Source organism: Coptis chinensis, chromosome 6 (assembly GCF_015680905.1).
Source record: "Coptis chinensis isolate HL-2020 chromosome 6, ASM1568090v1, whole genome shotgun sequence".
Taxonomy (NCBI): Eukaryota; Viridiplantae; Streptophyta; class Magnoliopsida; order Ranunculales; family Ranunculaceae; genus Coptis; species Coptis chinensis.
Genome location: NC_141461.1, coordinates 50,667,116 through 50,673,551, shown reverse-complemented (window position 1 = coordinate 50,673,551; position 6,436 = coordinate 50,667,116). Strand labels below are relative to the sequence as shown.

At 34.3% G+C, this 6,436-nt stretch overlaps 1 long non-coding RNA gene across 1 annotated transcript; it reads right to left on the bottom strand.

Annotated features, from left to right (window-relative positions):
• Window positions 1-1,308: 1,308 nt before the first annotated feature.
• Window positions 1,309-2,077, bottom strand: LOC147493432 (uncharacterized). Its single transcript, XR_015199141.1, has 2 exons — window positions 1,848-2,077; window positions 1,309-1,735 (listed from the first exon to the last, which is right to left on the bottom strand). It is a non-coding gene; the product is annotated as an uncharacterized LOC147493432 (long non-coding RNA).
• Window positions 2,078-6,436: the final 4,359 nt, after the last annotated feature.

The following is a 6,436-nucleotide window of genomic DNA, read 5'->3' as shown; positions in this document are numbered from 1 at the left end:
TTGTGAATCTTTTCTTTTGTTTTATTGATTTTCTTTCTTCTTCCTAATTATTTGAATAAATTGGGTTTCTGTGACTATGCAAATTTGTATTTACATGAAAATTTTGTTTTTATGTGCAGGTGTGAATCTGTGACTATGTAAATTTGTTTTTACATGAAAATTTTAGTATGCAAATTTATGTGTATATAGTGATTTCTCTGCAGATCTCATGACTACGTAAATTTGTTTTTACATGAAAATTTCAGTATGCAAATTTATTTTTACATAGTTATTTTTCTCTGCAAATTTATTTTTACATACTGAGTTTCTATGAAAATTTAATTTTATATAGTTATTTTTCGATGAAATGAAATGTGTTTTTACAGTGATTTTTCTCCTAATTTGTATTTGTTATGCAAAACTGTTTTTTCACAGATTTTAGAAAGTCCTTAGCTCAGATCTTTGTATTTTTGTTATGATTTGAAATTTTGGATCTCGAAATCATGATTCAAAACAAGTTTTTTTATGTGATAATATTTATCATTTTCAAAATGTATTGAATCTCGAAATCGCCATAAAAAACTAGTTCTATCCCTACAACCTTTTTTAGTTTTTCAATGTTGAAATGGAGATTAACTTCTTCAATTTTTTGAAAATTTATGTGTTTTTTTTTTTCGTAAAAGAACATTAATTTCATATCTAATTTGGTGAGGCTTTTTTTGGGTGTTCAATTTATGGTTTTTGAAAGTAAGAGAGAGAATTCAGAGAACTAGAGGAGATAAAAAAATCAAAGGTGAGTGGTGACTAAGAGTCAACGGGGGCTGTTTCAGTCATTTTCTTAATTTATTTTATCACAATGTTCGCAAGGAGGGAGTTTATGTAGACCGGTTTAAGGAGGAGGGAGATTTATTTGGAGTTTGGAATACAAGTTGCGGCAGAATAACAACAGCTAATTAAGATCTGTCATTGTACAAGCCAATGCTGAAGGAGTACATAATCAAGAATTTCGTGGAGAAAAGAACAGCACAAGACTGGATTGAGGACTGCGCGTGGTTAATTGACAATGTCTATGTGAAAATTCCTTTTCTCGGTACTATCATTTTAAGATCTAAAATACATAGCTCATAAAGTTGGACTATCACGGAAGAGGCAAAGCGACCTATCTCTATTTGTAAGTGCTTTAATTTGCAGATTTTTTGCAGCATTTACTCGAGGTTTCTCTATATATAAGAAAAGAAAAAGAAAAAACTTGCAAGTCCTCTTCCACTGTTTAAGACTTTCAAGTTTACTTTTGTTTGGAAATATTAACATAATTGCAGTCCAAACATCGATCATGAACGTTTAATATATATTCATACTAATACTAGACAGTACATTGTCGGAAAAACAAAATCTAGAACATGAAACATATATTACATCATGCAGTATAGTGCTCAATAAATTAATTAGTGATTCTGGATAAACCACTACCATTATCATCATTATTACCGGAGTCTCCTTTTGGGCTACTACCCCAGTCATTGTAGTACTGTCTAGGTATGCCGTGGTGATTGTTACTGACACCATTTCCCGAGGAACTGTATGTGCTCACCTCCTCACTTTCTAGCCCTTTCACAAGTGGTTGCTGTCCATGGTCTTGGCCATGCAGTTCATCCATCAGAACTTTCCGGTGAATGGCAAAGCAAGAGTTCACCGCCAGTAGAACTACAAGAATCACAACCAACTTCATCTTCATTGACATTTGAGTTTATCTTTGCTGTAGAGTTATAAACAAAATAAGTTAATAACGGCTGAGCATAAGTCATAACATATAATATATATGTTCGGAGTTAATTAATACTAAAAATACTTGACTAAAAAAGACTCACAAAAATGAAAGAGCAGTAGTCAGTACTTATATTGCAAGAAGCATGCGCAAGAGGGGTGGGAGGTAGTTTGTGTGGAATTGATTTAACAAGAGAGGTGCCTTATATAGAGAGAGAGCTGCAAAGGGGGAATTTAACAGTTGGACATATACAACCAACCTAAATGACAGGACAAAGGATACAATTGATTATGGAGTCTCCACCTTCATGAGGCAAGATTGAGTGGAGGTTCATATTATTCCATTAAATTGATTTTAAATAACATTATATTTACAGTATGGGGTGATGAATAATTTTGTCCATCACTAAGACTAACAGTGAATTAGCACCTTGATTCTTAGTGGAAGTAACTCTATCAGATATATCGCTAAGATTCTGATACCGAGTAATTGGACTGGGAGCCCAATTAATTTTCCCAAATATTTTCGCCCTAAGTTCACTTCAATTTTAATTTCGCCATAAGTCTTATGTAAATTTAAATTTGCTTATGAAAAAATAAAATTACATATATAAATTTAAATTTGCATATGTAAATTTATAATTTACATATGCAAATTTAAATTTACATATGAAAAGGAAACTATGTGAAATTATATTTACATATGAAAATGAACTATGTAAATTTAAATTTTCATAGGACTTATGGCGAAATTAAAATTGAAAATGTGTCCTTAAGCCGAAATTATAAGTAAAAAAATAATGACGTCAGCTCAGTTTGGGACTTATGGCGAAATGAAAAATCAAGATGGATTTTTTGTGAAATTATTATTGGGCTTTGTCATTGGGCTGTAATCTCAATCTCTTCTGATACCACGTACTAGTTGCTAATTAAGATCCCGTTGTTGCAATCATAGTGACTGTTAGCTCTGAGACGTTATTCCTCTATTATAGTTTTTTATTATATTATTTTTTTTAACAAGAAATGATCCTCAGCCTTTTGGTTCTAACTCGGTTGAGTATAAACTCCCTCCCATCGTCCCATATCACATAACCTCTCTATTATTTAGGTCTCGTTAAATAACCTCCCTGTTTTCCAAAAAAGAGATAAAATCTAGTCTTTTTTTATTTCCCATTTTATCTTATTTCCTTTTTTACCCTTTTGGGATTGAAAATTTCCCGACTATATGTAAATGTATTTTTACATAGTCATATATATATATATGTAAAACTATATTTGCACAGTCATTGGAGCTATAAAAACTTAAATTTAAATAGTAACTTTTGGGATTGAAAATTTCCTGACACCTGACAGAATATATGTAAATGTATTTTTACATAGTCATATATATGTAAAACTATATTTATATAGTCATTGGAGCTATGAAAACTTAAATTTACATAGTAACTTTTGGGATTGAAAATTTTCCAACACCTGACAGAATATAAATTTAAATTTTCCTATGGAAAAAAATTTCATATGAAAATTTAAATTTAAATAGGTTAAGAAGACTGTGTAATTTTATATTGTCATATGTAAATACAAATTTACATAAGATGACGTCAGCCTGGTTTGTCCTTAAGCCAAAATTATAAGTAAAGATTGATGACGTCAACCCAGTTTTCTTTAAATTTGAAATAGAAATTTAGAGTTCACAGGGGTATTTTGGTCTGTTTTGGCTTTGATGTTATGTTTTAAATAATAGGAAGTTTTATGCATTTGTTAAACTAGGGGTTTTTTTTTTAAACCATTTAAGTACCAGGGAGATTAAACCCGTTTTCTGTTTTTTTTAATGATATGAATAATCTTCTTCAGGGTAATTCTGGGATTAATAGTACATTAATCGAACAAGCATCCATTTGGTGGTGAAGTTAGATAGCCTTAGTATGCTCCACTTATAAGGATTACTCATGTCATCAAGTGTTTTAACATTTCTGTTTATGGAAAAATGAATTACATTGCAGAACACTACCATTTGTATGGATTAATCACACTTTTCATGAGGATGATCCAGGTAAAGAGACCATCTTCAATAGACACACACACGCATGCAGAGACACACAAAGTTTAGCAAGGCCAATGTTAAGTGTCATGTATGTGTCTCTCTCTCTATTGTGTGCCTGTGTATGTGTTATCTGTCTTAACAACATTCCCAAAGCAAGTCACTATGAGGGGAAATGTAGAGTTTTCACCTTTGAATACCCTTGCCCAATGCAAGGGTGACAAAATTGGTGACTTGTAACTAAGTCACAACGAAGGTAGCACTTGCTACTGAGATTTTCACTGAGTTGTGAGCTTCAGACGGAATGTTTTATTCTTTTTCGTGTATTTTTTTTTTAATTTTTTTCGATTTTTTTTCCAGACGGAATGTTTCATTTCGTCTCGCGTGTTTTTTCGGTTTTTTTTTTTAACTTCAAACGGGATGTTTCATTCCGTCCGGCGCGTTTTTTTTATTTTTTACATTCAGACGAAATCAAATATCCCGTCTGAGATTCAAAGTCACCTCTGCATTTGGCACCCTCACCTTGCTTTTCACCAAAACGGTAGCAAAGAGGGGATATTGAGCCTACGTGGAGGTGAAAAACACTGACTTAATTAGCTTGCATTGGGAATGCTCTAATAGTGACTTTTTAGAGGAAATGTTGCTCTGACAGGTTTCTCTCGCAATATATAGAAAATTGAAGGGAAATTATGTAATCTGTCATTTAATTACTGAAATAGGTAAATTATTATCCTTTTAAACTCCGTCTTGGAGGGAAAGAAAGATTAAACCTTCCCCTTTTGGGGGGGGGGGGGTGTTTCCTTGGATCCAAAGTAAATCGAAGAGCTCTTTCCGATCAAGAACATGGATTTATCTGAGTTTGAGCTACCTCTTGCGACATGGAAGGAGTTACAAGCACATCAAACTCAAGTTATGACTGACAAGCAAGGAGCAAAAGGCATTTCATATGCTGATGCAACTCGACAAACCATTCAACAACATGTTGAGTTCTATGAATTACTTGAGCCTGAAAAGATGGGGGAATTTCCACCTATCACAATTCCTCAGCTGGCATATGAAAGAGGATTAAACTACTGTAAGCATTGCCTTATACGTAGGGTGGATTTGCAAAAGGTTCCAATAGAACGTGTTCGTAAACTGGCTAAAGAGAAGTGGCAACCTCTAGGTGAGTGGCTAATCACACTCATAGGTAAAGGCTATATTTTTATCTGATTCTCCAGTGGAAATGATCTTAACAAGGTGTGGTCTCATGGTTCATGGGATTTTGATAAATGCCCTCTTAGATTGAGTCAATGGAGTACCAATTTTTGCCTGGATAGTCAGAGGCAATCTCACGCACTGATGTGGATTTGACTACCGGGGCTGGGACAGGAGTACTGGGATCCAGAAGCTCTAATGTTGATAGCTTGTGATGTGGGTTACCCGATGCAGATTGATGACAATACTCTAAGAAGAGAGTATGGTCATTTTGCTAGAATATTAGTGGATATAGATCTTTCAAAACCTATTCCAGATTTGATTTATGTTAAACCAAAAATGTCAATTTTTGGCATACTGTTGACGTCGGAAAACTGCCAAAAATGTGCACCCACTATAAGATTGTAGGCCACCTTGTGATAGAGTGCAGGAAGCTCAAGGGAGTCATGAACTTAAATAAACAGAAAGCAAAGGATGTTGTAGTGGACTCCACTCTACCAACTGAAGCACTAGTTCAAGCTCGAAGGAATAACAGGTGAAAAAATCAACATCAAGGAGAAACAAGCAAGAAAGTTGGAGCGGTCAGCTAGCAGCCAAAAGAAATTGAAAAAGCGAAGGAGAGCCATACTACTGCAACAAATAGAAATAGATTTGAGGTGTTATAATTGCTGCAAGAGGCAAACGACAACGAAGGGGTTACAAAAGTAGTTATTTTAACTACTGAGCTGACCATTTCAACTGTAGCAGAAGAGCAGAATCAGATAGTACCATTTACTAGAACAGACGAACAACAAAAAGATGATGGCTGCAGTGGGCTCACAATGGCGGAAAAGGATTTAGGCACTACAAACATTCGTGATCCCATTGTCAGCAACTCTTTTAATTTTGATCATGGTGGGGTTTTTGAGATAGTCTTAGAGATTCAGCAACCAAAGGCTAGAGACTTGACACAAGTTGATGGAGAGCCACCTACAGAAACGCAAGAAACTGGTACAAGACAAGTTATTGAAGGATTTCAAAAGGCAGTTCTAGATACATATATGGCTCTAACGTTGATGGAAAGCCAAGATAGAGAGGGACAACTTCAGAGTACCACTCCACAGACCACAAGATGGTCAAACTTGGCTGATGATAACCAAGAGGAGATTGTAGTGATCAAGTATCTTCTTCTAAGATCAGCTGTGAATTGAATAGGTTTGGATTGAATTGATACTAAGAAAGAAATGAAACTCAAGCTTTATTATTCATCATTAATGGTGGTTACAAAGTCTCTCTCTCTCTCTGGTTTTTCAAGTAATTTTGTAATGAATCAAATCTATCTTCTTTCTCCTGATTATCGCTTTATATAGTCCTTCAGTTGTAGTTGTGTCCAATCATGTCCTGACGCATGTCCATTCCTCTTCTTCTTCCTCTTTTTTCCCGCTTGTTCCTGCAACAATGAACTTAAACTCAAGA